Below are 12,794 nucleotides of genomic sequence, written 5' to 3'. Positions count from 1 at the left end.
TCCAAATCGTTCGACGCGCGCAGTTTAAATTCAAATGTCACCTTATTTTTTGGGCACAAAATCAGTATAACGGGACGAGCTGTCGACTGTGTATCCGTCTGCCTGTCTGTGAAAGCTGTAAAAAAAATTGTCGCTGGTCGTAATCGGACCACTGCCATGCCCTCAAACTACAATTAATAGAAAACTTATAAAACGCCATTAATGATCTGAAATGAAGCTACAATTCTATAATTTGGCAGAAAGGGATATCAGTGATTACAAAATTTTTGAAAAATTGGGTGTGGTCTTTTCTCCCTAATAGGTTTAAGTAAGCAAATTCGCCCAGCGCAAGTATTTTTGCTATCTCCTCTCGCCCCGTCTACTCCTATATTATGGTTATGTCGAAAACTACTTAAAGTGAAATAATTCATTCAATAAACTTGTTGGCACGAGTGGTAGGGCGGAGCTTCATAGGAACCGGTATTAAAATTGGACACGGTGTGTATCAGCGCCTACCTTTAGTTGAAATCCTATATATAAGGAACTACTTGCCCAACGTGAACCAAATTTGGTATGTAAGTTATCCAGATATTCCTTTCTAACTTTCATTCAAAAATGGGTGAAATCGGATAATACTACGGTATAACCACGCCAAAACTTGGAGGTATTCCTTTGGTATTTGCGCCTTGAAAATGTCGAGTGTGTAAAATGTTGGGTTACATCCGAACATAACTCTCCATTACTTATTTACTTTTAGTTTTAAACTTTTTTTTACCATAATTTTGCTTACTTTATTGTTTGGCGCATTCGCTACATGCTCTATGGCGTAGAAAATCGCCAAATCACTACAACGAAAATAAAATAGTTTCACGCGAGAATAATAGTCGAAAACTTTTAAGTAGTGTGGAATTGGTTTTGGCGGCTTCACACGGATTGTAATTTGAGTAGGTTTTTGTTTCTGTTGAGTGTGTGTTTTTTGGGACTCGTTTGATTTCGCAAATGCCTCAAGGTGGCTTTTTACTATCTGTTTTGTTGTTTTCGTAGTTTCTGTGGCCATTATATTATATACTTTAAGTTAAGGAAACATATTTTTTTATTTCATCTGAATTCTATGAATTATTTTTATACTCTCACAACATGTTGCTACAGAGTATAATAGTTTTGTTCATCTAACGGTTGTTTGTAACACCTAAAACAAATCCATTTAGATATAGGGTTAAGTAAAAGATGATCCATTTCGAGATTTTCTACTTTTTTAAAGAAAAAATACAGAAACTTCAAATTTAATGGAGAATATTTATTATCATTTCAAAGAACAATTCGAGATTTTCTACTTTTTTAAAGAAAATATACAGAAACTTCAAATTTAATGGAGAATATTTATTATCATTTCAAGGAACATTTCGAGATTTTCTACTTTTTTAAAGAAAAAATACAGAAACTTCAAATTCAATGGAGAATATTTATTATCATTTCAAAGAACATTCTTTGGCATTTATTTTTTTATGATTAGCTCTTTCGAAGGTTGGCCGCCACGACGGCAGGCGTAAGTCTTGCCACGATGAAATGCCAAACAATATTGAACAAAAATGACATGACAGTTTGACAGGACTCAACAGGACTTCTGTCAAAAAAAGGCTCTTGAAGAAAGCATCTCTATTTGTATCACCCGATATATATAAACGATCAGGTTGAATTACGTGCTGGGAGAATACTTTTGTGATGACATAACTATTTGTTTAATATAAATTTTTGCAACAACTGAATGCAGCCAAAGAAGGCTTTGAGCCTTAAAAAATGTTAGAGTATAAAATGCTCGATTTCACCCGAACTTAACTCTTCTTTATTAATTTAATCTGTGTTTGATGTAGTAAAGACAACAGATTAGATTAAAAAAAGTATTGAAGCCGGTTTCCTATCGGTATGTGTCTCCCAAGAATGCTGCTCTCCATTACTTCTTTAATTTGACAGATCCATATTTGGACCGTGACGTCATTGACGAAATAATCCCTCTGTTTTTGCTTACTGCTATAACAATAAATAAATATAAAAAAGTAATCTATGATAATCTGTAAAATCAATCTTGATTAATTATATTTATACAACCTTTTGTTAGTCTTAACGTTTCGTCTAATCTACGCTAGAAGGCTTGGCGAATCGAAATGTGCTTATGATACCTTTTTTGTCAGTTTCTTTTATGTTTTGTTTTTGTTTTATCTTTTTTTTTGTTGCTTTTTCGATTGTGTTTCAAGCCTTTTGGTAAGCGATCGCTTCAACCTTCAATTACTCAAGATTTCATATTTTTCTTTCAGTAATTATAATTATCTATGTATACTCGTATACATATGTATGTATGATTCAAAATATTTTATGATCTTTAGACACTATTGTGATTAAGAGTGTGCCTCCTATGACAAGTATTTTTTTTTTGTTTTTTGTTTTTTTTGTCGATTGCTGTTTTGTTTCGGGCACATACGCATAGATCCATGATTCGTCACCTGTGACAATCTTATAAACGTTTTTTGAAGCACCGCAATCGTATTTTTTCAGCATTTCTTTACACCAATCCACACGAGCCTTTTTTTGAGCGATTGTCAAATTGTGCGTGATCCAACGAGAATAAACCTTTTTTACGGCCAGGTGTTCATGCAATATCGAATGTATGCTGGTGGGAGAAATGCATAGGCATGCCTCCTGAAGGTATGTTACATGACGGTCTTGCATTATCAGTTCACGTACGGCATCGATGTTTTCTGGCACAACGGCTGTTGTTGGAAGACCTTCACGGAATTCGTCTTTGAGCGAGCGTCGGCCACGATTGCATTCGTTGTACCAGTTTTTCACAGTGCTATGGGATGGTGGGATGGTGCTTCATAGCCATACAAAGATTTTAGTTCATCGATGCACTCTTGTCGTGATAATCCACGTCGAAAGTTGTGAAAAATGATCGCACGAAAACGTTCGCGAGTTAATTCCACTTTTTGGCCGAGATGAATTTTTTAATTCCCTGTAAATAAAACAATTCACGATTAAATGACAAAACGTTCTGAGTGATGTTAAGCTAAAAAATGTCAAACTTTCCAATGGAAATGTCAGATTGCACCTGGCAACACTTAGTGTTGCCCTAGGCCAGAATATATATAGCAGCCCTCGTAATGATTGCCAGTTGTGAAGATCAAATTTTTTTGTTAAGCTTAAGTTTTTGCATATAAATAATATTTCAATCATGATTGTAATTGACTTTTATCATTCATTTATCCTGACATATCTTGGTTTTTTAGGTTGATCTATCAATATTTACTTCTCACACATGTGTAGCTAGGCCACTTTATGATCCTTGATGCACGTTTGCTAGTAACAAGCTCAGAGTCAAAGTAATTTTGTTTAAAATTTGATATGGAAACCACAAATCTTAAATAATCCAACAAGTTCTCTGGAAATGTGTAAGTTTTGCAAGAACTGGCTTCGACGAATCATATTTATGTGGAATAAAACAGTTATAGCAGAAAAGAAAATAAATAAATTTTCGCAAATTTTTGTGATATTTCTGTACAGATATTATATACATATATGTATGTATGTACCTACAAGTGCAATTCACATATGTACAGCTTTACTTCAAGCTTCAGCCTTTTGGTGCTACTGGAAGAAGCTTTCACCCTCAATATTAATAAAATAACTTCGTTTGTCCATCCATTCGCATTTGCTGTGAATTATTCTAGATGAATGCTTCCATAAGTTACTGACTTTGGTAGTTTCTTCAATTTTGGCTTCCTTTCGAATCACAAAACTTTGTTTGAAGCAGCGTATTCCCCACCGCATCTCTTCATTCGATATCATACAGACTTCGTCATTTTATTTCGCTTCTTTCAAGTAAAGTGCGCGTATTGCATGCTGTGCTTCATTTGCACATTTGCTGCTCTGCTTTCTGTGCCAAGTGCACTTTATTAGAAGCACATCCGCGTTCTCGCATTCGTTTGTTGTGGCAAAGACTATGCCACTCACTGCTAACTCATTTTGATGCTTCTCGCCGCCATTTGGCAGTTACTTAGCAGCAATGCATTTCCTACTTCGGCAATTTTCGTTCGTTAACAGCTCGTCAGCAGACTGCAGAAGCAGCAGCAGCATCGTCATCGCCGGCATCATAATCCCTCGTTACAATTGCATCCATTTGAACTATGCAGTGTGTAAATTACCTCATCAGTGTGCTACTTCTGTCGAACCAAGCACATAAGATACATACATATATTTATTCATGTGCAGTTCTTAACAAAGTTGCGGGAATAAGAAACAAGAAAAAATGTGAACTTCGGTTGTACCGAATACCCTTCACAAATAAAAACGTTTTCATACAAAAATTAAAATTTATCGGTCTGTATGGATGACAGCTATACAGTATAGTAATCCCATGTGAACAATTTCTTCGCATATTATACCGCTATTTTCGATATTCATTTATGACAATATTTCGTGGAGATATCTCGGCAATTGAAATTTTTTCTATACAACAATTTGACCTTTATCGTTGAATTTGTATGACTGCTATATGCTATAGTGATCCGATATCGGCGGTCCCGACACATGAATTCTTAGGAGAGAATATCCATACAGAGCCCAACAATAAACGTTTGTCCAACTTCACCGAAGGAACGGGAAAATTGTGACTTTCGTAAAGTTCTTATATGTTTCTATACCCCTACTTATAACGGGTGATCCAAGTATAGGTATTTTTTTCAATAGTCTTTTCTTGACAGATCACACCTTAGTCGTGTCAAGCTGTCATGTTATTCATTATAGTTTGGTACGTTATCATGGAGAGACTTATGCCTGAACAACGTTTATAACTCGTTCAACTTTATTACGAAAATTCACGTTCTGTAAATAATTTGTTTCGCGCACTTCACTCAACTTTTTGTCCATATAATTCGCCTACTGAACGTACTATTCGCAACACCATCAATCATCTTCAGACCCAGCAGTTATTATTGTGAAGAAAATATAGCAGCCGTAGCTGAGAGTGTACACGAAGACCGTGGAGAGGTGAATCGACACCATTCGCAATAACACGAACAGACAATTCAAGCACCTCAATCATCCCAACCGCATTATGAGCTCTTGAATAGTTCCAAGAAGACTCGAGGTTTTCGAGGCAAATTTTGTTCAGCGATGAGACCAATTTCCACATTTGGAAGAGCAACCTGAAGAGATTCAAGAGCTGCACAAAAAGGGTTGGTTTTTTTTTGTAGGCCATTAGAATCACCGATCCATATTTCTTAAAAATGATGCCGGTGAGTACGTAACCGTCAATGGCGACCATTATCGCGTCATGATAACCGACTATTTGATGGTTGAAATTGAATGCCAAGATTGTGTGATATCACGCCGTTAAACTTTCTCCTGTGGGGATATACATATAAAGTCTTAAGTGCGGAGAATCCCTCTTCGATAAACATTCCTTTTTCAATTTGTTTTTGTGTTTTTTCTTTAAAAGGGTGGGGAACCTCGAAATGGATCACCCTTTAGATAGTATATACATACGTACTTACTCTCCACAACAAAATAAAAAGAACTTGCAAAATTTTCTTTTCAAAGCGGCACGCACTGACATTACCAATCAATGGAGCGAGCGTTCTTCGCCCACACAAACCAACCCATGTAGTACCCCTTACATAATAATCCGTGCAACATGCAAGCCATACTCGTCTTCAGTTGTGAGATGGAATCTCGTCTGAACCAACTACGTTGATTTCACAAAGTGTATGCACTTGAAATTGCGGAAAGAAGAAGAATGCAATGAAAGAAGTATTAATTTTGTCCCAGAATTTTACACTTCCTGATTGAAGTTCTTATGGCCATGTGCTTATGCAACAGTGCAGAGGGAGCAAGTGCAGACATACATTTCAGTATGTAGACTGTACCATCCTTGGTGTTGGGCAAATGTTGCATCGTTCGGCAAGTTCGATGAAGCTGGTTTTGCATTGACAGATAGAAGTTGTGTGTTCATGTGTATGTTCTTAAGCATGAACTCCAGATTTTAGTGTTGAAGTTGACGACCTGAAGTGAAGTTTGTGCTGCTAACTTCGTTGCAATATGCTCAAAAAAATTCCATCGCATGTGAGTAGATACATATGTAGGTTAAAGGAAAGACGTTGATCCACAGAAAGCCAAGTCTAATCAAACAAACATGAAAATATTACATTACTTCTATTAAAAAAAACTTGCGTTAAGAATGTCGAAAGATGTTGCGATTCTTGAAAGAAACCTTAACGAAATTCCCAAGACTTTAGAGCGGTGTAAAACCTTAGAAAATTGTTGGATGAAACAAAACATTCCAACTTTTGCCAACAAAACATTAAAATGCCGCATTTATTTTATCATTTACATTGTATTAATTTTCTTTCCCACATATATTTTGGCACACCTTAATATGTGTACACATGTGCTGGTTGCCAATTTAAGCCATTACAGTTGTATTGGCCTTTTACGGTCTCCATTTTAATTTGGCTTTGCGGTGATAAAGAACTTTACAAAAGAACGAATAAGAAAAGAGCGACGGTCAAGAAAGTGACGACACCATCTAATGACCGACCGCATCAATCGTAGTCACGCCTGAAAGATTATGCAACAATTTCATGGAAATATTCTTACCTAAACGGTTAAGTGAAGGCAGTTGCTTTCTTCTGACGGGGGGGATGTAAATGTCGCCGCACATAAAAACAAGTTATCTAACAAAGAAAGGCTTGCCGAAATTACTTAACGGTGTTGGATATAAATTTTAAACGACCAAAGACAGAATAGTGCGGAGATGTGAATGCGCTGAGCAGTGACAATCTTAATAATGGTGTAGAGAGGCCGGCAATGCAATGCCTGAGAACAATAAATACCATTGAAATGGTGGAAGAATGTAGACAAATTAAATAGATGAAGCTTTTCTCAAGTCAAAATAGATGAAGTTTTTTTTCGCAACTTTTTTACGTTGAAGATTATTTGCGTATAATTTTAGTGATACTTGTGAAAGTGCAAGACGCAGTGAGACTCGAAACAGTTATAGTTAGGAAATTGTATTTTTAAATTTTCGATATCTGATTTTGGAAAGGATTCTAGTCTGGTGGAAAAATAATAAGATGTACATATATAAAGAAACCCAATACTTGACCAAGTACCATTACAAAATGTCTCTTGATGGTTTCTGATGAGTATCTCTAGTGATTTCTGGCTGATTCAAGTTAGTTCAGGAGTATAGTTAACTTCTCAGCAAAAAGTTTTCGTGGAAATCAATCCTGTACATGGATGAAGCGGAGTCAAAACCAAGTACAATAAGCAGAAATTCTTGTAATATGGTGACGCCAAATATGGTATGGCCAATCAGACTTTGGACGTGACTGAATTTCGACAATCATTAAACACCCTTGAAAGACTAACCATTAACACTTCTTCCAGGCACTTCCGGGGTAGTTAAATAAACACTTATTACACCAGCTGCCTCGGGGAATCAAATTTACTTTTGCACAATTATATTTCGGTTATTGTAGTGGCTTAAATTCCAAACTTTACAGGTTAGGTACGGTTAGTCTGGTAGACTCATGAGCTACGTATTAATCAGTCCTGGTCCTGAGCAATGCCAGATGGGGTGCCGTTATCCTCAGTATCGCATGGATGCCAGCGCTGGGCACTCTCGGCATCACTTCCTGTGTGGGGGCTCTAAATGTTGAAAGCGTTGCTCCATTGTTTCTATGGTACCTTGCTCCTGTCATTTTCAGCTGTCATCTCGTTTAGTTAGACATCTCTGCAGGTGTGTGTCGCCACCAGATTGTGATCGGTGAGTTCCAAACATGTTCCTAAAGTCTCTTCTATCAAGAGTAAGCAAGAACTTTATTTATTATGGATCTTCGGCTTTGCACTCTTGCATACTGATAAATCATTCCATCGACCATCAACGTTCCTTGCTCTAGTCCTGATCTTTGTAAAGGTAATGCTACTTATAGAGACTAGATCTTTAATGTGTTATCAATGCAAAATCACTAATCACCTCGTTACATACCCTTTGGTGGGCCGCCAACTCATCTAATATCCCTTTTCTTATGGTTCGACCCCGCCAACACAGATCGTTCCCTGGGCATCGTAATACGACTTTGATGACAAGAGAGGTTGGCTTTTCCAAAAAGTCAAGTGTTAAGGTATCTAAACTAGGCTATCTTTGATGCTTTCATGTAACCCATGATAGCATTATTAATGCTCATCATCTTTTAGATTAATTTAGTTTGGATAAGTACCTATTTTTATACGCTGAACAGGGTATAATAAATTTGTCATCGAGTTTGTAACTCCCAGAGAAAGCGGAAACTCTTTAAAATATACACAAATATGTATAGTATATAGAAATGATCGCTATGATGAGCTAAGTTGATTTTAGCTATATCCGTCAGTTTGTCCGACCGTCCGTCTGTCTGCCTGTATTTATGCGAACTAGTCCCTCAGTTTTTGAGACATCTCTAAAACTTACACAAATCCTTATCTTCCCAAGAAGCTGTTCATATGTCAGAACCGCCGATATCGGACCAGTAAAGCATTTACTGCCATACAAACTGAACGATCGGAATTAAGTTATTGTAAGGAACCTGTGAAGGGTATTATACTGAACAATATAAAATGCTTATGCCCAATAGCCACGCGTTGCTCATGAATCATCCATAATTTCTAGCTGTAAGCATGAACTGAAATAAACAACGGTGCATGGCAAGGCGAGTGAAATGCAAAATAATATTTTATTGCTTCATTTGAAGACTGAAGACCACACACAGGCACTGGCCGGCATCGGTTCAATATATTTACATATCCACTGCTTATGGCTAATACTTAAATTACGAATAATGTGTGCAAAAGAGTTAAAAAACGGCGAAATAAACACACAATACGAGGAACAATAAGCGTTCATTCATTTCATCAGCTTCGTTCATTGAAAAAGTAGTGCCTTTTCTGCGCTTCCAATGGAAGCCGCATTTTTTTGCGATTTCTTTTGAATGCAATTGGAAATTTAATCTTTTCCGACGAAAAAGATGCTGGACAATAAAAACAATGAGCAGTTTAGCGTTGACTATGATGGGACGGTTGGTTCCATGGCGTTTGAAAATTTCAGTGAGTTTGATTTCTGTTGCTTATTTAAAGTATTTCGATATCAATCTTTGAAAAAATATCTGAAAATAATACTTAAAGAATCAAACAATGTTTCGAAATATACACTTACATATGTATGTATGTATATTAAAAAGGTGATCAATTTACTATAAATAACTGTAAATCACAAGCATTAATTTTCTACTCAACTAATGCGAGTCACCTACGCTTCGCATAAATCGGAACCTTGAACTTGACTTGGTAATCGCGTTCAAGCCACTTTTCAACGCAAGCCGTTGTGTGGCTCACAAATTTATTATGCTAATTTACGGTTACTGCGACGCGTTCGGGCGCCTTGTAAGCACCTAGTGGCCGGACCGCCACTGCTGTGTACGTATTTTTTATGGCGATAATCTCTTAGAATTTAATTTCGCACAACATTGAAGCTCGTTGTCATAAATAAGCGACTTCCTGTCGAAGCTATCGAGTGTCTAGCGAAAATGCAGCCCGTGGCGAAGAGCTCGGCAACTGGCGGCTGAGTGGGTAGTGGCGCGCGCCAATTCAAGTCGACTGAAGTGTGCGACAAGCGCGACTGGGAAACTGTGCTTAGACTCAAATCATTTATAAATTTAATGTGGGTACGAGTATGTTAATGTGTTTGTTTGTGAGAATATTTTGAATTTGCGAATTTTCGCTTCAGCTAACTTGAAAGGCAGCGCTGTTAATTTCTTTGTGAATCTATATACATACATACTCGTACATAAATGAATACCACATTTGGCTTATTTTTCTTCACATTTGCTCGAAATTTTATTTCTCCCACTTTGCTGTGGTTGAGTGTAACAAACCTAATTTAACGACCGTATGGCTTGGCTTTAATTAAAATCGTAGAAAAGCCGAACAATAAATGAAGCTGCGTCGAAGACGAAAATAAAATTGTGGCGTAACTTTTAGTAGAATGAGTTGACCAAAGCAAGCCAAAGAGAAAAAAGGAAAAACCTCTCAAATGACGTGCTGGCAATTACATTCCTGGCAGTTAAAAGAGTATAATAGGGCTGCGGTTCCAGAATTCTATTCAAAGTATACTGATATGTATGTAAATATATGAATATGTACTCTTGCTGCCGGGAAAATTTTCACTCTACATTACGAAATAAGTGAACACGCCTTGCTAATCTCGTGTCTACCGGTGTCTGTTGGGGAGTTTTGAAAACTGTTAAAATATATGTGACCTGGTCTACGAAAAGGGAGCTAACGTGCGAAAATTAGTTTTCTGGGAAACAGCTGTTAAAAATAAACAACTCGTTTCGTCAGTTTCTCGTTATCTCATTAATTGTTCTTCTTTCCAGAGGCTTCAAGGACGTCCAGTAAGTGTTGTTTTTGGTCGGAATATTATTATAGTTCATCGTGTAAGTTGCTAGTGTGGAACATTTAAAAAAGTAACACTGAAGAAGTGACGTTTACTCTAATACCGCGCAGCTGCTGTTGTCTTGTTTTCATTCGTCTCTGTTTCCGGATGTTTTTAGGGAACTTTCAAACAAGTTATGACTTTTTGGATTCTATCACGTGAAAAAGCATCTCATCTTCCATCCGAATCAACTAAAAAGTGAAAATTGATTTCTTGACACCTAAGCCCCCTTTCCGTAGACCAGGTCACATACATATATAGTTTCACCGAAAAGTAGTGAAGGCAAAATATCTTCTGTCATCAAACAAATAGTCGTCACACTCGCGACTAGGCTCCCACTTCACTGTTGACGGTCATAACTTTGATATTTACGAGTTCATTATTTTGTCTATCTAGGAGCCAACATTAACAATAACAACAGCGTAGACCTCGAAATCCAACACAAAAGACCTCTTGCCAACAGGTACTACTTCGGACGGAGTAGGCAATTGAAAAGTGAAGTCCTCTCTCCACGAACAAAGACCAAGTCCCTCATCATTCCCGGTGCAGAGGCATGTATGATGACAACGTCTGATGAGTCGGCATTATCAGTTTTCGAGAGAAAGGTGCTGCGGAAGATTTATGGTCCATTTTTCCATTTCTTTCCATTGGCAACGGCGAATACCGAAGTCGAAGAAACAATGAGCTGTATGAGGTATAGTTAGTTCAGCGAACTATGACTAGGTCATCTCATCCATATTAATGAAAACATTTCGGCTCTGGGAGTATTCTTTCTCTTCCTTTGCTCCCCCGTTGGGAGGATCAGGTGGAGAAGGATCTTGGAATCTCCAATTGGCGCCAAACAGCGAAAAGGAAGAACGACAGGCGCGCTGTTGTAAACTCGGCTATAACCACGTAAGCGGTGGCTACGCCAATAAAGGAGAAGAACCAATTTACTATCGAACTCAAATCAAATGCACAATTCCTACAGGGTATTTCCCATTTGACGGCAATGTCAAGGGAAAGGATAACTAGAATATAATAAAGAAATGTTGTACGCGCATAAATTATGGGTTGAGATCGTAAATTGCACCAAAAATAAGGGGCTAAATATATATGTAGGAATGTTTAGGTACAAATATAAATGCATATTTGGCTCACAAAAGCACGTCTAACAAATTAAAAACGGCAATGTTTTATGGCTGTTATGAATATAAAATATTGCTGTAGCTATAACTTACTTCTGGAATCTTTGAGGAATTTATTGCTGTTTACACATTTTTCGTAAGGTAAAGTATATATTTGGTACTAACGTACTCTTAATTTCATGTTTAATATCTTGGTTCAATGTTAGTGGTACTGGCTACCGCGGTTTGGCTTTTCAAGAGTCGAGGGTCAAATATGGTATTCAAAATTACCACAATTATAATTGTAACACATTTCAAATTACATGTTTTCGAATGTAGTTTACACCGAGTTAACACACGAGCAACTGTAGGACAGATGTAGAGATTCAAACAGAGTTAGAGATCTAAAAGTATTTGCTTTATCCAGTCTGAATATGATACTTTGAATCAAAAGCCTTGTTAAATGTTGCACAACAAAAAATTTCATATCTTTTGAAAGCTATGAAAAAGATCCAAAAGTACGAAAAATGGGTGACTCATGAACTGAATGGAAGATAAAGATAAGGAAAACCGAAAAAACACTTATTAAATTTTGCTTCAAAGACACGAAAGAAAATCGGGCTTGCATCGTATTGTAACTGGCGATGAAAAAATCATGGATTAATCCGGGACATGTATTAACATAAATTCGAAAAACAGATCGCTTCGGTAAGCAAGCAATGCTCTGTGTTTTTGGTGGGATCGAAGGAGGAGGTATATCATGAGCTTCTAAATCCTTGTGAACCTATTAAAACTAAACCGATATATGTTTACGTAACACTTTCACTGAATTGAAAAGCATCTTAGGTCATTGCAAAGCCACTACGAAAGCTTCGCCTTTGGTTTGGATCGCTAATATGTCTCAAACTTTTAACAATCGTCTAGTCTCAAACTTTTGACAATCGTCTAGTCTGTACCAATTATTTTTTGTTTAAAAATAAATATTATATTATTATTGTGTATTAATTATGATATATCTATTATAATACTGAAGTTTGTTGCAAAGTTATAGCTATTAAATTAACGTTCTTTTCTGTTTCTTTTTTAGAACGCTTCAATATCTTTCCAGCTCACATGTAAGTACCGCTTTTGATATATTTGTTTTCAATAATTGCTTAAGCTCTGTAAAATATAGGCACCCTAAAACC

At 36.8% G+C, this 12,794-nt stretch overlaps 1 long non-coding RNA gene across 1 annotated transcript in view; it reads left to right on the top strand.

Moving 5' to 3' along the window:
- The window catches only part of LOC120768571, a 72,342-nt gene that overhangs the window by 43,340 nt on the left and 16,208 nt on the right, over window positions 1–12,794 (top strand). The window contains exon 3 of the long non-coding RNA XR_005704777.1: window positions 12,695–12,722. This is a non-coding gene — a long non-coding RNA (uncharacterized LOC120768571). The remainder of the gene's footprint in view (window positions 1–12,694; window positions 12,723–12,794) is intronic.

Source organism: Bactrocera tryoni, chromosome 2 (genome assembly GCF_016617805.1).
Source record: "Bactrocera tryoni isolate S06 chromosome 2, CSIRO_BtryS06_freeze2, whole genome shotgun sequence".
In the NCBI taxonomy this organism is placed as follows: Eukaryota; Metazoa; Arthropoda; class Insecta; order Diptera; family Tephritidae; genus Bactrocera; species Bactrocera tryoni.
Note: the sequence above shows the minus strand (reverse complement) of the source record. Positions and strands in the feature narration are given on the sequence as shown.